We start from the raw sequence: 20,172 nt of genomic DNA, 5'->3' as shown, positions 1-20,172 counted from the left end.
CTCTGAGATCTTGTTCTCTCATGCTGCACTCCTGTTTCACAGCCAAAGTCAACTCAGCAGAAATTGACAACCCCAGGAAGGAAATCTTAGGCTTTCCTTGTGGCAAGAGCCTTTACTTTCTTTGAGTACATTTTGATTCCTTTGTCACTCATTTTTTGGGTACATCCTAACCCCTCTTCCTATGCCAATAATGCTCTTCAAGAAAACCCAAAAAACAACCGTTTTTTCAGAACCAATTCTCTTAGATCCTACCCCTACCCCACAATATAGACTGGGAGCAAATGATGGACCAATAGTACCATCTCTTGGCATACTCTATATGGATCATCTATCAGCTTTTTTCACTCAGCATAATGCCCTTGAGATCCTGATTCAATACATGCTTGATTCAATAGTTTGTGTTTTTTTTTATTTCTGAGCAGTATTCCATGGGATAATTCTATAAGATTTGTTTAACTATTCACCCATTGAAGGACATTTGGGTAGTTTTTAGGATTTGGCTATTATAATAACTCTGCTGAGACCATTTGTGCATGTGATTTTGTGTGGACATAAGTTTTCTTTCTTTTTTTCTTTTTTCTTTTTGGTATAAATGTCCAGCAGTGTGATTGCAGGGTTGTATGGTTAATGTATGTTTTGTTTTATAAGAAACTGCCATACTTTTTTCTATAGTGGCTATACCATCTTACATTCTCACCAACAATGTGTGAGGGATCTAGTTTCTCTATATCCCTGCCAGTATTGGCATTGTCATTATTTTTTAATTTTCGTTGTTCCAGTAGATGCATAGTGATATCTCATCATTCATAAACTGTTTTTAGACTTGTGGGTATACATTATACTTATTATTAGCTTTGAGGCCTCAGCCTGAACTTTTAGACAAGAAAAATTTAATATCTCATTGCGCAGTGATTCAGACAACCTCTGACTTAGGCTAAGATTTTCCAGGAAGGAATTAGAATTCTAATTAGAATTCAAATAATAGTTTGGCAGGCGTATCAGCTTGCACCTAAGTTATATCTTCTGATGTGTTTTATATTTGTTGGGCATGTCTGGTAGAATGGTGATGTCTGCCAGAAATCTATTTACATTTAAGACTTAGAAGTTTCCTAGGAGATTACTTATATCAAAGAAAGAGTTTTGCAGACAGGTTTGCCTAGTAACCAAGCATCCAAGTTGTCAGATAGAAGGGCAGGGCAATTTTTGTGAGCTGCATGATATTTGCCAGTTGGACTGGTTTGCTGATTTTATGCACAGTTTTTCTCCCAAGTTATTCCCAGATTCAGCATAGGAAAGTAGAGGAGACTACAATTAAAGATACTAGAAAAGTTATTCTTACTAAGATTCTGGGAGACATTGAGTTTAAAGAAGAACTGTTTGAGTATTCTTCAAACCAAGCACAATATAAAAAGGAAGAGAAATCTCCACACTTCTGCCAAAAGCAGACAAACATACAAACAAACAGTTGAACTCTGGTACTTTGATGTCTCTAGCAGTAATGGGTGAGGTCCCTGACAGGAGGGTTGTCGGGAGCCACCAGGTTGCAATTTGAGGCAGCAGTAGTGAGGGAAATGGTATGTGCAGATTTGTAGATGTTATGAGGCAGCATCTTTTGTGACATATTTTCTCATTTTAGATTTTGAAAATAGTGAAGTATTCCCCCAAAATACACACCAAATAACTATAAAAATACTTGGATTGTAAATATATTTTAGTGGCTTCTCTTTTCATTATAATGTATTTTTTCTCATGCATACTCCATATCTTGCTTATGTTCAAGCATACTTTAATTTTTAATTCATCAGTTAAGCTGTCTTTGAGTTACCATGATACAGGGCATAAATCATTATTTTTTACACCAAGTGCATTTTAAAAACGAAAAGGATACTGTTTTATCTTCTTTCTTGCTGCTTTAATGAGGATGGAGGGATAAGTAACAGGCTGGTACATTAAATGTACTACTACAGAAGGACCTTTTTCTTTATCAGTGTCCCTTCCCCACCTTTAAAATCACCGATCAGGGTCTAGCAGTATCTGCTCTTCAAAACTTGGGACCAAATGATGGTGTTCCCACTTGCAATGTCCTCTCATAGCACTTTTAACTTTCTTCTGTAGTTTTTAATGCTTTATGTAATACCTATCAGAAGGCCTTCTTTTTTTTTTTTTTTTTTTTTTTGAGACAAAGTTCTACTCTGTCACCCAGGCTGTAGTTCAGTGGCGCGATCTTGGCTCACAGCAACCTCTGCCTCCTGGGTTCAAGCGATTCTCCTGCCTCAGCCTCCCGAGTAGCTGGGATTACAGGTGCCCATCACCACACCTGGCTAATTTTTGTAGTTTTAGTAGAGACAGGGTTTCCCCATGTTGGCTAAGCTGGTCTTCAACTCCTGACCTCAAGTGATTCGCTCGCCTTGGCCTCCCAAAGTGCTGGGATTACAGGCATGAGCCACTGCGCCTGGCCAGATGGGCTTCTTTTAAAATAAATCCAATAGTTGACTTTTGTTTCCAGCAGTGTAGTAGATTAGATAACATGATTTACCCTTTTCCCCATCATGAAAACTACCAAAAATATTGGATAAATTATTCGAAAACATCTTTTCCAATAAATTGATGACCTGGCAGGGAAAAAGAATATTCAGATGCCAAAAAAGATGAGAGAAAAAAATAGAAGCTAAATAGATAAGTAGAATGATAAAGCCAGGTTTTTCCTCGAGCATATTTGCCAAATCTGCTAAATCCAAAGTTTAATCTTCAACTGTTCAAGGACATGTGGATAAGAGAGAAGCCTAGAAATTGCTTAATGTGTAAAAGGAGGCCCTCCACCAAAAAACTGGGACCCTAAAGATACACTCAGTGAAAGGGTGAATTAGAAGGAAATCACCATTATTGCCACAGACACACAGGCAGAATGCTATGTTAATATGAAGGCAGAGATTAGAGTGATGCACTTATAGGCAAGGAAAAGTCTGGAGTTACCAAAAGTGGAAAGAAGCAAGGAAGAAACTGCCTCTAGAGGCTTCTAAGGAACATGGCCCTGCCAGCACCTTGAATTCAGACTTCTGGCCTCCAGAAACTGTGAGGCAGTACTTTTTTGTTGTTTTAAGCTACATGTTTGTTATGTCCACCCCTAGGAAACTAACAAGATCTAACCAGAGTTCCAGAGAAGAGAAAAGTAAGAAAAAGAGAGAGAAAGGATGAACGAGAAAGATAAAATTGAAGAAATAAAGCTTCAGAATTGAGAATTTCCCAGAATAGCTGAAACACAGTAATCCAATAAATTCAATAAATTCCAACAGGACTTTAAAAAAAATGTCTATGTATAGACATATCTTAATGATTGTGGAATACCAAAAAGTGAGGATTTTAAAAATAGCCAGAAGCCGGGTATGGCAGCTCACGCCTGTAATCCCAGCACTTTGGGAGGCTGAGGCTGATGGATCACCTGAGGTCAGGAGTTCAAGACCTGCCTGGCCAACATGGTGAAACCCTATCTCTACTAAAAATACAAAAAATAGGCAGGCATGGTGGTGGGCACCTGTCATCCCAGCTACTTGGGAGGCTGAGGCAGGAGAATCACTTGAACGTGGGAGGTGAATGTTGCAGTGAGCCAAGATCGCACCATTGCACTCCAGCCTGGGCAACAAGAGCGAAACTCTGTCTCAAAAAGGAAAAAAAAATTAACCAGAGAAAGGACACAATAATTAGACAGACAGTTGCAACAACTGAAATCGGGGACAATGAGATCTTCGTGTGCTGTGAGAAAACTGTCAACACACTTTCACGATCAAAAACAATCTTTCAAGTAAAAGAGCAAAATGCATATTCATATAAAGAGTAATAGATAATATGTCTCTAACAAACACTAAGGAAATTTTAAAGAATGTACTTCCTACAGAAAGAAAGTGATTTAGATGGATGGTCTTATTATATTTTTGAAGAAACAAAGACCAAGATAGTTTAAAAATGTATATTATGGACTAAATATTTCTGTCTCCCCAAATATATATGTTGAAGCCCTAATCCCCAGTGTGACAATATTTGGAGATAAGACTTTAACTGAAATAATTAAGGTTAAATGAGGTTGTGATGTTGGAGTTGTAATCCAATAGAATTAGCATCCTTATAAGAAGAAACACCACAGAGCATGCTCTCTCTCTGTGTGTACTATGGGAGGACACAGCTAGAGGCAGCTGTCTATGCGCCAGGAACAGAGCCCTTGCTGGAACCTAACCATTCTGGCACACCACTCTTAGACTTTCAGCCTCCAGACTGTGAGAAATACATTTTTGTTGTTTGAGCCACCCAGTCTGTGGTATTTTGTTATGGCACCCCGAGTGACAAATACAATGTAGTTGAATCTAAGCAAATAATAGTGATTTGTAGGGTTGAGAAAGAAAACAAGACAGAAAGGAAACACACAGCACAGTTGGGACAGGGCCTATTAGAATTAACGGGATCTGTAGGTTGTCTGTTCACTCTGATGATACTTTCTTTTGCCATGCAGAAGCTCTTTAGTTTAATTAGATCCCATTTGTCTATTTTGGCTTTTGTTACCATTGCTTTTGGTGTTTTAGTCATAAAGTCGTTGTCCATGCCTATGTCCTGAATGGTATTGCTTAGGTTTTCCTCTAGGTTTTTATGGTTTCAGGTTTCATATTTAAGTCTTTAATCCATCTTGAGTTAATTTTTGTATAATGTGTAAGGAATGAGTCTAGTTTCAGTTTTCTGCATATGGCTGCCCAGTTTTCTCAACACCATTTGTTAAATAGGAAATCCTTTCCCCATTTCCTGTTTTTGCCAGGTTTGTCAAAGATCAGATGGTTGTAGATGTGTGGCATTATTTCTGAGGCCTCTGTTCTGTTCCGTTGGTCTATATATCTGTTTTGGTACCAGTATCATGCTGTTTTTGTTACTGTAACCTTGTAGTATAGTAGTCTAGTTTGAAGTCAGATAACATGATGTCTCCAGTTTTGTTCTTTTTGCTTAGGATTGTCTTGGCTATACGAGCTCTTTTTTTGGTTCCATATGAAATTTAAAGTAGGTTTTTCCAATTCTGTGAAAAAAGTCAATGGTAGCTTGATGGGGATAGCATTGAATCTATAAATTACTTTGGGCAGTATGGCCATTTTCATGATATTGATTCTTCCTATCCATGAACATAGAATGTTTTTCCATTTGTTTGTGTCCTCTCTTATTTCCTTGAGCAGTGGTTTGTAGTTCTCCTTGAAGAGGTCCTTCATATCCCTTGTAAATTGTATTCCTAGGTACTTTATTTTCTTTGCAGCAATTGTGAATAGGAGTTCACTCATGATTTGGCTGTTTGTCTGTTATTGGTGTGTAGGAATGCTTGTGAATTTTGCACATTGATTTTGTATTCTGAGACTTTGCTGAAGTTGCTTATGAGCTTAAGGAGATTTTGGGCTGAGACGATGGGGTTTTCTAAATATAGAATCATATCATCTGCAAATAGAGACAATTTGACTTTATCTCTTCCTGTTTGAATACCCTTTATTTCTTTCTCTTGCCTGATTCCCCTGGGCCAGAACTTCCAATACTATGTTGAATGGGAGTGGTGAGAGAGGGCATTCTTGTCTTGTGCCAGTTTTCAAAGGGAATGCTTCCAGCTTTTGCCTTTTCAGTATGATATTGGCTGTGGGTTTGTCATAAATAGCTCTCATTATTTTGAGGTACGTTCTATCAGTACCTAGTTTATTGAGAATGTTTAGCATGAAGCGTTGTTGAATATTGTCGAAGGCCTTTTCTGCATCTATTGAGATAATCATGTGGTTTTTGTTATTGGTTCTGTTTATGTGATGGGTTACGTTTATTGATTTGCATATGTTGAACCAGCCTTGCATTCCAGGGATGAAGCTGACTTGATCATGGTGGATATGTTTTTGATGTGCTGCTAGATTCAATTTGCCAGTATTTTATTGAGGATTTTTGCATCAATGTTCATCAGGGATATTGGCCTAAAATTCTCTTTTTTGTGTGTGTCTATGCCAGGCTTTGGTATCAGTATGATGCTGGCCTCATAAAATGAGTTATGAAGGAGGCCCTCTTTTTCTATTGATTGGAATAGTTTCAGAAGGAATGGTACCAGCTCCTCTTTGTCCCTGTGATAGAATTTGGCTGTGAATCTGTCTGGTCCTAGGCTGTTTTTGGTTGGCAGGCTATTAATTGCTGCCTCAATTTTAGAACTCATTATTGGTCTATTCATGGACTCAACTTCTTCCTGGTTTAGTCTTGGGAGGGTATATGTGTCCAGGAATTCATCCATTTCTTCTAGATTTTCTAGTTTATTTGTGTAGAGGTGCTTATAGTATTCTCTGATGGTAGTTTGTATTTCTGTGGGATCAGTGGTGATATCTCCTTTATCATTTTTTTACTGTGTTTATTTGATTCTTCTCTTTTTTATTCTTAGCTGGCTAGCAGTTTATCTGTTTTGTTAATCTTTTTAAAAAGCCAGCTCCTGGACTTGTTGATTTGTTGAAAGGTTTTTTGTGTCTCTATCTCCTTCAGTTCTGCTCTGATCTTAGTTATTTCTTGTCTTCTGCTAGCTTTTGAATTTGTTTTCTCTTGCTTCTCTAGTTCTTTTAATTGTGATGTTTGGGTGTTGATTTCACATCTTTCCCACTTTCTCCTGTGGGCATTTAGTACTATAAACTTCCATCTAAACACTGCTTTAGCTGTGTCCTAAAGATTCTAGTACACAAAGACAAAAAGACTGTGTCTTTGTTCTCATTGGTTTCAAAGAACTTATTTATTTCTGCCTTAATTTCATTAATTACCGAGTAGTCAGTCAGGAGCAGGTTGTTGAGTTTCCATGTAGTTGTGTGGTTTTGAGTGAGTTTCTGAACCCTGAGTTCTAATTTGATTGCACTGTGGTCTGAGAGACTGTTTGTTATGATTTCCATTCTTTTGCATTTGCTAAGGAGTGTTTTACTTCGAATTATGTGGTCAATTTTAGAATAAGTGTGATGTGGTGCTGAGAAGAATGTATATTCTGTTGATTTGGGGTGAAGAGTTCTGTAGATGTCTATTAGGTCTGCTTGCTCCAGAGGTAAGTTCAAGTCCTGAATGTCCTTGTTTATTTTCTGTCTCATTGATCTGTCTAATACTGACAATGGGGTGTTAAAGTTTGCCATTATTATTGTGTAGGAGTCTGAGTGTCTTTGTAGGTCTCTAAGAAACTTGCTTTATGAATCTGAGTAGTCCTGTATTGGGTGCATAAATACTTAGGATAGTTAGCTCTTCTTGTTGGATTGATCCATTTACCATTATGTAATGTCCTTTTTTTTTTGGTCTTTTTTGATCTTTGTTGGCTTCAAGTCTGTTTTATCAGAGACGAGGATTGCAACCTCTGCTTATTTTTGCTTTCCATTTGCTTGGTAAATATTCCTCCATCCCTTTATTTTGAGCCTATGTGTGTCTTTGCATGTGAGATGGGTCTCCTGAACACAGCACACCGAGGGGTCTTGACTGTTTATCCAATTTGCCAGTTTGTGTCTTTTAATTGTGGCATTTAGCCCATTTACATTTAAGGTTAATATTGTTATTTGTGAATTTGATACTGTCATTATGATGCTATCTGGTTATTTTGCCTGTTAGTTGATGCAGTTTCTTTATAGTGTCAGTGATCTTAATTTGGTATGTTTTTGCAGTGAGTGGTAGCTGTTTTTCTTTTCCACATTTAGTGCTTCCTTTAGGAGCTCTGGTAAGGCAGGCCTGGTGGTGACAACATCTCTCAGCATGGTATTTGACAAAAGTCATCTGTGGATGGACATTTAGGTTGATTATACTACCAGACTACAGTAACTGAAACAGCATGGTACTAGTACAAAAGTATCTGTTGATGGACACTTAGGTTGGTTCCATATCTTTGCTATTTTTGAACCAACTTTGCATCCTGGGGATAAAGCCTACTTGACCTTGATGGACAAATTTTTTTGGTGTACTGCTGGACTTGGTTTGCCAGTGCTATGTTGAGGATTTTTGCATCAGTGTTTTTCAAGGATATTGGCCTAAAATTTTCTTTTTTGTTGTGTCTCTGCCAGGTTTTGGTATTAGGATAATGGTGGTCTCATAGAATGAGTTAAGGAGGAGTCCCTCCTCATCAATTTTTGGGAATAGTTTTAGTAGGAATGGTACCAGCTCTTCTTTGTACATCTGGTAGAATTCGGCTGTGAATCTGTCTGGTCCTGGGCTTTTTTTGGTTGGTAAGCTAGTTATTATTGATTTAATTTTGGAGGTCATTATTGGTCTTCTCAGGGATTCAGGTTCTATCTGGTTCAGTCTTGGGAGGGTGTATGTATCCAGGAATTTATCTATTTCTCCTAGATTTTCAAGTTTGTGTGCATAGAAGTGTTTAAAATATTCTCTGATTATTTGTATTTCTGTGGAGTCAGTGATAATATCCCTTTTGTTTCTAATTGTGTTTATTTGGATCTTCTCTCTTTTCTTCTTTATTGGTCTAGCTAGTAGTCTCTCTATTTTATTAATTTTTTTTTCAAAAACACAACTCCTGGATTTGTTGATCTTTTGAATGATTTTTTGTGTCTCAATCACCTTCAGTTCAGCTCTGATTTTGGTTATTTCTTTCTTCTGCTAGTTTTGGGCTTGATTTGCTCTTGGTTCTCTAGTTCTTTAATTGTGATGTTAGGTTGTTAAATTGCTATCTTTCTAACTTTTTGATATGGGTGTTCAGTGCTGTAAATTATCCTCTTGACACTGTCTTAGCTGTGTCCCAGAGATTCTGGTATGTTGCATCTTTGTTCTCATTAGTTTTTTATTTCTGTGTTAATTTCATTATTTACCCCAGAGTCATTCAGAAACAGGATATTCAATTTCCATGTAATTGAATGATTTTGAGCTATTTCCTTAGTCTTGATTTCTAACTTTATTGCACTGTGATCTGACAGAGTGGTTGTTATGATTTCAGTTCTTTTGCATTTGCTGAGGAGTATTTTATGTCTGATTATGTGGTCAGTTTTAGAGTATGTGCCTTGTGGCAATGAGAAGAATGTATATTTTGTTGTTTTTGGGTGGAGAGTTCTGTAGATGTCTGTCACATACATTTGATCCAGTACTGAGTTTAGTTCATAAATATCTTTGTGAATTTTCTGCCTTGATGATCTGTCTATAGATGCTCCCATTCCTAACCCTCTAGGCTCTGTATCGGCTAGTATGCTTCCCTATCACTTCTCTAAGCAGGTTTCCCTGCCAACTCAAGTGTCTGTGGTGGTTGAGGGATCTCCTGCTGCCAGGATTCCAGAGGCCTGTGGTGAGAGTGGGTTACTCCTTACCAGTTCAACTCACCCATTCCCCCAGAGTCACTGGGGGTCAGGAACAAGTACTGGTGCATAGTAGCCCCCCCCAGGGGTCCCAACTTCCTCCCTCTTCAGCTCAGCTTCTGTGTCTTCCCTCAGTCTGCTCTCAGTGCCTTCCCTCTGAAGATCTGCTAGGACTGTGTGCCACTTGTCCTAGTCCCTTGGTGGTAGCTGTTCCACCTGGCTGTGTCTGGTTGCCCACTTTGTCCAATTCTCTCAATAATTTTAAATGACCCTATTTCAAGTTTGCCAATTCCTTCTCATGTCAGATCAAGTTTGCTATTAAACCCCTATAATGAATTGTTCAGTTCAGTTTTTATATTTTTCTGCTATAGAACTTCTCTTTTTTATATAGTTTATTTATCTTTGTTGACAATCTTATTTTGTTCATGCATAATTTTCCTGATTTCTTTAGTTGCCTATGTTATCTTTTTTAACATATTGAGATCCTTATGACAGTTATTTCAAATCCTTGTTAAGCAGCTCATATATCTGCATTAGGGTTGGTTTCTGGAGTTTTATTTTGTCCCTTTGATTTAGCCATGTTCCCATTTCTTTGTATGCCTTGTAATTTTTTGCTGGGGTTTGGGCATTTGAAAAATGCCCATCTATCCCAGTTTGTATATACTGACTCTGTACAAGAGAAGACCTTCTTTAATCAGCCCAGCTGGAAGACCTCTCAAACCCTTCTAATCTCTTACTCTCCCTGGAATCTGCCTGCTGAACTGCATTTCCAACATTCCGCTCACCTTTGTTTCCAGTGGCTTCTGAATTCTGGTGTCAATACTGTCAGCACTCTGAGTCAGATGATACAGAAATTAGTCTTTTGGGCAGCCCTCAGACAAGTCAGAACATTGGACTCATGGTCTATTGTTTATTTTCTGTCCCAAGGGAGGAGAACTCATATAGAGGATTACTTCCAGTTGCTCTGTGTTATGCTGCGTAGAGGAAGGGGAACAAATGTGTGTGACAAATGCCACAGATTTTCCTACATCTTTCACTGGAATTCTGTCTTTGTCTTACAATAGCCTTACTGCTATAGATTCTCAACTGGTCTCCAGCATTATCACAGAGGTATTGTGGTCCACATACTATTGTTAATTTGGTGTCTTTGTTGGGAGAGGAGAGCCTGTAGCTTCCTAGTCCATCATTTGCTGACCTGCACCTCTGCTTTTAAAGTGTAACTTTTTCCTCCAAATCTAAAGCTCTGCAAGTTTCCCCTATGCTTTGTGAATTTCACCACTCTTACCTTGGATGCAGTAATTTTGATGATTTCAGCACATCTATTTAATCACTTTAAGTTGAACAATCCCTACTGATGGTTATTTGCTACCAAATCATCCTGTTCTTGGTGGTACACCTCAAGAGTTATTTCTAAAATAGATTAATTCCCAGAGCATTATTCTTTAAGATGGACTCAAAGCTTAGTCTATGTCATAAACAGATAGGTCTTTATCTCTACATACAATAAGCCTATGAGTTTAAATGGATAATCTTTGCAGATAAAATTAGCTTTGTTCTTACCAAATTTCAGGATTCTTAATTAAAATGCTCTCAATTTCATTTTGTTTAATAAAAAACATTTTGACTTTAGCCATAGCTCTTCTACTGTACCATAGCCATTTTCTGTTCAGTTAGTAGAGAAAAAGAAGTAAGAATAATTTAAGACTTTTTGTAGCATGTATTAATCTATTATTTGCCTTTTGGTCTATGGGTAAGTGCATATGATTTTATGTTGGCTTGTAAGTTCTTCTTTAAAGCCTTATCACAATAAGAATCTAACAGATTAAAAAGAACTTTTCTTCCATCCTTAACTATTTGAAGTCTTAGGACTTTACCTCTCCATTTCAATTTAAGCAGTCTGACAAATTTTAAATTAACTAGGTACACACCTAGTTACTGTAGCAAAAATGAAAGTTAAGCATCTTTCTTTGCTGGAGGAATGGATTATTGTCAGAGTCCACTGGGAGTTGTGTGAATGAGCAATTAAACATGTTGTCTAATTGCTAACAGAAGGAATGGTTAAGTATCAATTATAGAAAAAATAAAATCATCCCTTTAGGCACACTTTCCTCAGAACCCAGATGGATAATGCTGAACAACTCTATTTAACAATCATTTAGTTATTTGGGTGGCTATTTTGTTCTGAATGATCTTTGGGGACCTATCAGGATGATGTGTGGCTTAAAAATTAAACATTTTACAAAATCACACGATTGTTTTGTGATAGGCAAAGACATCTGGTGATTCCTGCTACCAAAGTCTTCTAGGATGAACTGTTCTATTCCATGTTTTATGAATTGCAATTTGGGGGTTGAACAGATGCCAAGGTAAACTGTAAAATTTTCATAATAAAACATCGAGTTTGTCAACTATAAATCTGGAAAATAAAGCATATAGCGATCCTTTCAGTCAATAACTAGGATACCTGGACTTCTACAGGGACTTTAAGTTTTAATTTTTTGACTATTTTCTGGCTGACACAATTGATATCCAAGAGAAACCATCTAATGAGTGTTAAATAATTGCTCCCCTAGATAATTCATTATTATTCTAGTAACATGCCAGATAATTAGCAGGTTCCTATATTAATTTACCTTATGACAATATATTTGCATTATAATATATGATAATATTATTATGCCTATAATAATATAACCTTTATGGTGTGTCAATATATGAAATGGCCATCTATATAGAGTCTCTTCATTTTCTAGAAAATTGTCCTCCAAGATAACATACATTGTTTAATTTCTTTTTTTTAAATTGAAGTTTGCTCAATACATTTTTATTAGAGTTCAGTACCAGGACATAGTGTTCTGTTCTTGGTGTGATGACTGGAATGTTTTCTTTTATTGAGTAGCAACCTGTTGTGTGTTATATTTTGCTTAGACTTCCCAAAAACCCAAAGCTAGTTTTATATGCAGTTGTTTGTCATGTTTTAGACTAGCCTTGTTTGGTCTTTTTTGATTTTTCCTTCCTGTCCCTTAATTTTTCCATTTTCTTTTCTCTTTTTTCTTTCCTTTTCTTGATAAGAGGGCATATTTTCTTTTTCTGTCGTATCTTGGTTACTTTAAAAAAGTGTGTGTGTATGTGTGTGTATATATATGTATATATATATATACATATATATATATATATATGTTTTACAGTGAGCTGTCTTTTATGCTATTCTTATGCTATTTGAAAGTGTCCTAGTAATATTAAGCCAGGTAAATTGTATGGGAAGATTTACGGATGTTTTAGGAGTCTCAAAGGCTTATTTACAGAAGGTTTTGGCAGATTCCATGGATTATGTGCATGTGTCATCTAGGTTTTTAAACTTTGAAGAATCATCATCCAATTCAGAAATGCTGAAATCCATCTATTTGGAGGGCATACCTTTTAGCTCAGTAAGCAAGTCCTGGAGATTTTTAAATCTTCTGTATTAGTCTATTTTCACACTGCTATATGGGAAGCAAGGAACTTCTTCACATAGTGGCAGGAGAGAGAAGCACAAAGGAGGAACTTCCAAACACATATTAATAAAACCATCACATCTCATGAGAACTCACTTATTATCATGAGAATAGCATGGTGGAAACTACCCCCCATGATCCAATCCCCTCCCTCCCTCTACATGTTGGGATTACAGTCCCTCCCTTGATACATGGGGGTTACAGTTTGAGATGAGATTTGAGTGGAGACAGAGAGCTAAACCATATCATCTTCTTTTGTTCTCACTGGTATTTTAATAATTCAGACTTTATCTGCTAGAAATGTTTTTTTCAGATGAAGGGGTTTACTTATATATGCAAGTCCACCCTTCCATTCCTCTTCATGCTTTTCTGAAGTGGTTCTCACCTTAGGAAAGCTATGTCCATCTCTCATGAGTCTACTCAAGTCTTACCCATCCTTTGAAACCTAATTTAATTCTATCCCTTTCTAATACCTATTTAGGTCTAACTAGCAAGAAATAATGCATTTATCTTGTCGTTGATCTGGCAATTAAAGCATTCAGTATACTAGGATATTTCTTACTCTTTTCCCCTGAACTTTTATCTAAATTATTTATTTGTATTTAATTTGTACAGATTTTTGCCTGGACTTAACCTAAATACTTAGCTCTTTGAATGGAGGGACACTATTTTATTTATTTATTTTTATCATACTTTAAGTTCTAGGGTACATGTGCACAACATGCAGGTTTGTTACATAGGTATACATGTGCCATATTGGTTTGCTGTACCCATCAACTTGTCATTTACATTAGGTATTTCTCCTAAGGCTATCCCTCCCCAGCTCCCCACCCTCCAACAGGCCCCAGTGTGTGATGTTCCCCAACCTGTGTCCATGTGTTCTCATTGTTCAACTCCCACTTATGAGTGAGAACATGTGGTGATTGGTTTTCTGTCCTTGTGATATTTTGCTGAGAATGATGGTTTCCAGATTCATCCATGTCCCTGCAAAGGACATGAACTCATCCTTTTTATGGCTGCATAGTTTTCCATGGTGTATATGTGCCACATTTTCTTTATCCAGTCTATCATTGATGGGCACTTGGGTTTGTTCCAAGTCTTTGCTATTGTGAATAGTGCCACAATAAACATACGTGTGCATGTGTCTTTATAGTATTTTATGATTTATAATCCTTTGGGTATATACCCAGTAATGGGATTGTTGGGTCAAATGGTATTGCTAGTTCTAGATCCTTGAGGAATGGCCACACTGTCTTCCACAATGGTTGAACTAATTTACATTCCTACCAACAGTGTAAAAGCGTTCCTATTTCTCCATCCTCTCCAGCATCTGTTGTTTCCTGACGTTTTAATGATCACCATTCTAACTGGTATGAGATGGTATCTCATTGTGATTTTGATTTGCATTCCTCTGATGACCAGTGATGATGAGCAAGTTTTTATATGTCTGTTGGCTGCATAAATGTCTTCTTTTGTGAAGTGTCTTTTTATATTCTTTCCCCACTTTTTGATGGGTTTTTTTTTTTTTTTTTTTTGTAAATTTGTTTAAGTTCTTTGTAGATTCTGGATATTAGCCCTTTTTCAGATGGATAGATTGCAAAAATTTTCTCCCATTCTGTAGGTTGCCTGTTCACTCTGATGATAGTTTCTTTTGCCGTGCAGAAGCTCTTTAGTTTAATTAGATCTCATTGGTTTACTTTGGCTTTTGTTGCCATTGGTTTTGGTGTTTTAGTCGTGAAGTCTTTGCCCATGCCTATATCCTGTTTAATCCATTTTGAAATAATTTTTGTATAGGTGTAATGAAGGGATCCAGTTTCAGCTTTCTACATATGGCTAGCCAGTTTTCTCAGCACCATTTATTAAATAGGGAATCCTTTTCCCATTGCTTGTTTTTGTCAGGTTTGTCAAAAATCAGATGGTTGTAGATGTGTGGTGTTATTTCTGAGGCCTCTGTTCTGTTCCATTGCTCTATCTCTCTGTTTTGTTACCAGTACCATGCTGTTTTGGTTACTGTAGCCTTGTGGTCTATTTGAAGTGAGGTAGTGTGATGCCTCCAGCTTTGTTCTTTTTGCTTAGGATTGTCTTGGCTATACAGGCTCTTTTTTGGTTCCATATGAAATTTAAAGTAGTTTTTCCAATTCCATGAAGAAAGTATTTGGTAGCTTGATGGGGATAGCATTGAGTCTATGAATTACCTTGGGCAGTATGGCCATTTTCATGATATTGATTCTTCCTATCCATGAACATGGACTGTTCTTCCATCTGATTGTGTCCTCTCTTATTTCCTTGATCAGTGGTCTGTAGTTCTCCTTGAAGAGGTCCTTCACATCCCTTGTAAATTGGATTCCTAGGTATTTTGTTCTCTTTGAAGCAATTGTGAATGGGAATTCACTCATGATTTGGCTCTCTGTTTGTCTGTTATTGGTGTATAGGAATGCTTGTGAGTTTTGCACATTGATTTTGTATCCTGAGACTTTGCTGAAGTTGCTTATCAGCTTAAGGAGATTTTGAGCTGAGATGATGGGGTTTTCTAAATATATAATCATGTCATCTGCAAATGGAGACAACTTGATTTCCCCTTTTCCTAATTGAATACCTTTATTTCTTTCTCTTGCCTAATTTCCCAGGCCAAAACTTCCAATATTGTTTTTAATAGGGGTGGTGAGAGAGGGCATCTTATCTTGTGCCAGTTTTCAAAGGGAATGCTTGCAGTTTTGCCCATTCAGTATGATACTGACTGTGGGTTTGTCATAAATAGCTCTTATTATATTGAGATATGTTCCATCAATACCTAGTTTATTAAGAGTCTTTAGCATGAAAGACTGTTGAATTTTGTCAAAGGCATTTTCTGCATCTTTTGGGGTAATTGCGTGGTTTTGGTTGTTGGTTCTGTTTATGTGATGGATTACATTTATTGATTTGCATATGTTGAACCAGCCTTGCATTCCAGGGATGAAACTGACTTGATCATGGTGGATAAGCTTTTTGATATGCTGCTGGATTCAGTTTGCCAGTATTTTATTGAGGATTTTTGTTATCAATGTTCATCAGGGATATTGGCCTAAAATTCTCTTTTTGTGTGTGTGTCTCTGCCAGGCTTTGGTATCAGGATGATGCTGGCCTCATAAAATGAGTTAGGGAGTGTTGCAGGAAGTCGCAGCAGAGGAACATAAATTGTGAAGGTTTCATTTTAATATGGACATACATCAGTTCTCAAAATTAATACTTTTATAATTTCTTATGCCTGTCTTTACTGCAATCTCTATCATAAAGTGTGAAGATTTCATGGACATTTATCAGTTCCCAAAATTAATACTTTTATAATTTCTTATGCCTATCTTTACTTTAATCTCTTAATCCTGTTATCTTAATAAGCTGAGAATGTTCATCACCTCAGGACCACTATTGTGTTAAACTGTACAAATTGATCATAAAACATGTGTGTTTGAACAATATGAAATCAGTGCACCTTGAAAAAGAACAGAATAGCAGTGATTTCAGGGAACAAGGGAAGACAGCCATAAGGTCTGACTGCATGCAGTGTCGGGCAGAATAGAGCCACATTTTTCTTCTTGCAGAGAGTCTATAAACGGATGTGCAAGTAGGGAAGATATCGCTGAATTCTTTTCCTAGCAGGGAATATTAATAATGAAGACCATTCCCAGAGCAAGATGGCCAAATAGGAGCAGCTCCAGCCTCCGGCTCCCAGCGTGAGTGACACAGAGAACGGGTGATTTCTGCGTTTTCAACTGAGGTACTGGGTTCATCTCACTGGGGAGTGCCAGACAATCAGTGCTGGACAGCTGGTGCAGCCTGACAGTGAGAGCTGAAGCAGGGTGAGCCATCGCTTCACCTGGGAAGCGCAAGGGGGAAGGGAATCCCTTTTCCTAGTGAAGGGAAACTGAGACACACAACTCCTGGAAAATCGGGTAACTCCCACCCTAATACTGTGCTTTACCAAGGGTCTTAGCAAACAGCACACCAGGAGATTATAGCCCGCACCTGGATGGGAGGGTCCCACGCCCACAGAGCCTCCCTCATGGCTAGCACAGCAGTCTGAGATCTAACTGCAAGGCAGCAGCGAGGCTGGGGGAGGGGAACCCGTCATTGCTGAGGCTTAAGTAGGTAAACAAAGCCACGGGGAAGCTCGAACTGAGTGAAGCCCACTGCAGCTCAAGGGGGCCGGCCTGTCTCTGTAGACTCCATCTCTGGGGACAGGGCATAGCTAAACAAAAAGCAGCAGAAACCTCGGCAGAGGTAAATGCCCCTGTCTGACAGCTTTGAAGACAGCAGTGGATCTCCCAGCATGGAGGTTGAGATCTGAGAATGGACAGATTGCCCGCTCAAGTGGGTCCCTGACCCCTGAGTAGCCTAACTGGGAGACATCCCCCACTAGATGCAGTCTGACACCTCACACCTCACACGGCAGGGTACACCCCTGAGACAAAGCTTCCAGAGCAAGAATCAGACAGGTACACTCGCTGTTCAGCAATATTCTATCTTCTGCAGCCTAAGCTGCTGATACCCAGGCAAACAGGGTCTGGAGTGGACCTCAAGCAAACTCCAACAGACCTACAGCTGAGGGTCCTGACTGTTAGAAGGAAAACTAACAAACAGAAAGGACAACCTCACCAAAACCCCATCAGTTTATCACCATCATCAAAGACCAAAGGCAGATAAAACCACAAAGATGGGAAAAAAGCAGGGCAGAAAAGCTGGAAATTCAAAAAATCAGACTGCATCTCCCCTTCCAAAGGAATGCAGTTCATCGCCAGCAACGGATCAAAGCTGCACAGAGAATGATGAGTTGAGAGAAGAAGGCTTCAGTCAATCAAACTTCTCAGAGCTAAAGGAGGAACTACGTAACCAGCGCAAAGAAACTAAAAATCTTGAAAAAAGAATGGAAGAATGGATAACTAGAATAATCAATGCAGAGAAGGCCATAAATGAACTGACAGAGATAAAAACCATGACACGAGAACTACGTGACAAATGCACAAGCTTCAGTAACTGACTCAATCAACTGGAAGAAAGAGTATCAATGATTGAAGATCAAATGAATGAAACAAAGCAAGAAGAGAAGTCTAGAGAAAAAAGAGGAAAAAGAAATGAACAAAGCCTCCAGGAAATATGGGATTATGTGAAAAGACCAAATCTATGTCTGACTGGTGTGCCTGAAAGTCAGGGGGAAAATGGAACCAAGTTGTAAAATACTTTTCAGGATATCATCCAGGAGAACTTCCCCAACCTAGTAAGGCAGACCAACATTCAACTTCGGGAAATACAGAGAATTCCACAAAGATACTCCTCTAGAAGAGCAACTCCAAGACACATAATTATCAGATTCACAAAAGTTGATATGAAAGAAAAAATGTTAAGGGCAACCAGAGAGAAAGGTCGGGTTACCCACAAAGGGAAGCCCATCAGACTAACAGCAGATCTCTCGGCAGAAACTCTACAGCCAGAAGAGAGTGGGGGCCAATATTCAACTTTCTTAAAGAAAAGAATTTTAAACCCAGAATTTCATATCCAGCCAAACTAAGTTTCATCAGTGAAGAAGAAATAAAATCCTTTACAGACAAGCAAATGCATAGAGATTTTGTCACCACCAGGCCTGCCCTACAAGAGACACTGAAGGAAGCCCTAAACATGGAAAGGAACAACTGGTACCAGCCATTGCAAAAACATGCCAAAATGTAAAGACCATTGATGCTAGGAAACAACTGCATCAACTAACCAGCAAAATAACCAGCTAATATCACAATGACAGGATCAAGTTCACATATAACAATATTAACCTTAAATGTAAATTGACTAAATGATCCAATTAGAAGACACACACTGGCAAATTGGATAAAGAGTCAAGACCCATCAGTTTGCTGTATTCAGGAGACCCATCTCACGTGCAGAGACACACATAGGCTCAAAATAAAGGGATGGAGGAAGATCTACCAAGCAAATGGAGAACAAAAAAAAAGAAGGGGTTGCAATCCTAGTCTCTGATAAAACAGACTTTAAACCATCAAAGATCAAAAGAGACAAAGAAGGCCATTACATAATGGTAAAGGGATCATTTCAACAGGGAGAGCTAACTATCCTAAATATATATGTACCTAATACAGGAGCACCCAGATTCATAAAGCAAGTCCTTAGAGACTTACAAAGAGACTTAGACTCCCATACAATAATAATGGGAGACTTTAACACCCCACTATCAACATTAGACAGATCAACAAGACAGAAAGTTAACAAAGAAATCCATGAATTGAACTCAACTCTGCACCAAGTGGACCTCATAGACATCTACAGAACTCTGTACCCCAAATCAACAGAATATACATTCTTCTCAGCATCACATCACACTTGTTCCAAAATTGACCATATAGTTGGAAGTAAAGCACTCTGCAGCAAATGTAAAAGAACAGAAATTATAACAAACTGTCTCGCAGACCACAGTGCAATCACATTAGAAATCAGGACTAAGAAACTCAATCAAAACCACTCAACTACATGGAAATTGAACAACCTGCTCCTAAATGACTATTGGGTGCATAACAAAATGAAGGCAGAAATAAAGATGTTCTTTGAAACCAATGAGAACAAAGAGACAACATACCAGAATCTCTGGGACACATTTAAAGCAGTGTGTAGAGGGAAATTTATAGCGCTAAATGCCCACAAAAGAAAGCTCGAAAGATCTAAAATTGACACCCTAACATCACAATTAAAAGAACTAGACAAGCAAGAGCAAACACATTCAAAAGCTAACAGAAGGCAAGAAATAACTAAGATCAGAGCAGAACTGAAGGAGATAGAGACACAAAAAACCCTCCAAAAAATCAATGAATCCAGGAGATGGTTTTTTGAAAAGATCAATAAAATTGATAGACCGCTAGCAAGACTAATAAGAAAACAGAGAAGAATCAATTAGACGCAATAAAAAATGATAAAGGGGATATCACCACCGACCCCACAGAAATACAAATTACCATCAGAGAATACTGTAAACACCTCTATGCAAATAAACTAGAAAACCTAGATTAAATGGATAATTTCTGGACAATTACACTCTTCCAAGACTAAACCAGGAAGAAGTTGAATCCCTGAATAGACCAATAGTAGGCTCTGAAATTGAGGCAATAATTAATAGCCTACCAACCAAAAAAAGTCCAGGACCAGACAGATTCACAGCCAAATTCTACCAGAGGTACAAGGAGGAGCTGTTACCATTCCTTCTGAAACTATTCCAATCAATAGAAAAAGAGGGAATCCTCCCTAACTCATTTTATGAGGCCAACATCATCCTGATACCAAAGCCTGGCAGAGACACAACAAAAAAAGAGAATTTTAGACCAATATCCCTGATAAACATTGATGTCAAAATCCTC

General features: G+C 38.0%; 1 protein-coding gene across 2 annotated transcripts in view; it reads right to left on the bottom strand.

Annotated features, from left to right (window-relative positions):
• EYS (eyes shut homolog) overlaps positions 1–20,172 on the bottom strand; it is a 1,930,870-nt gene that overhangs the window by 19,116 nt on the left and 1,891,582 nt on the right. The window lies entirely within an intron of this gene.

The sequence above is a fragment of the Rhinopithecus roxellana genome, chromosome 4, assembly GCF_007565055.1.
Source record: "Rhinopithecus roxellana isolate Shanxi Qingling chromosome 4, ASM756505v1, whole genome shotgun sequence".
NCBI classification, from domain to species: domain Eukaryota; kingdom Metazoa; phylum Chordata; class Mammalia; order Primates; family Cercopithecidae; genus Rhinopithecus; species Rhinopithecus roxellana.
This window is presented reverse-complemented; position numbering and strand designations above follow the sequence as displayed.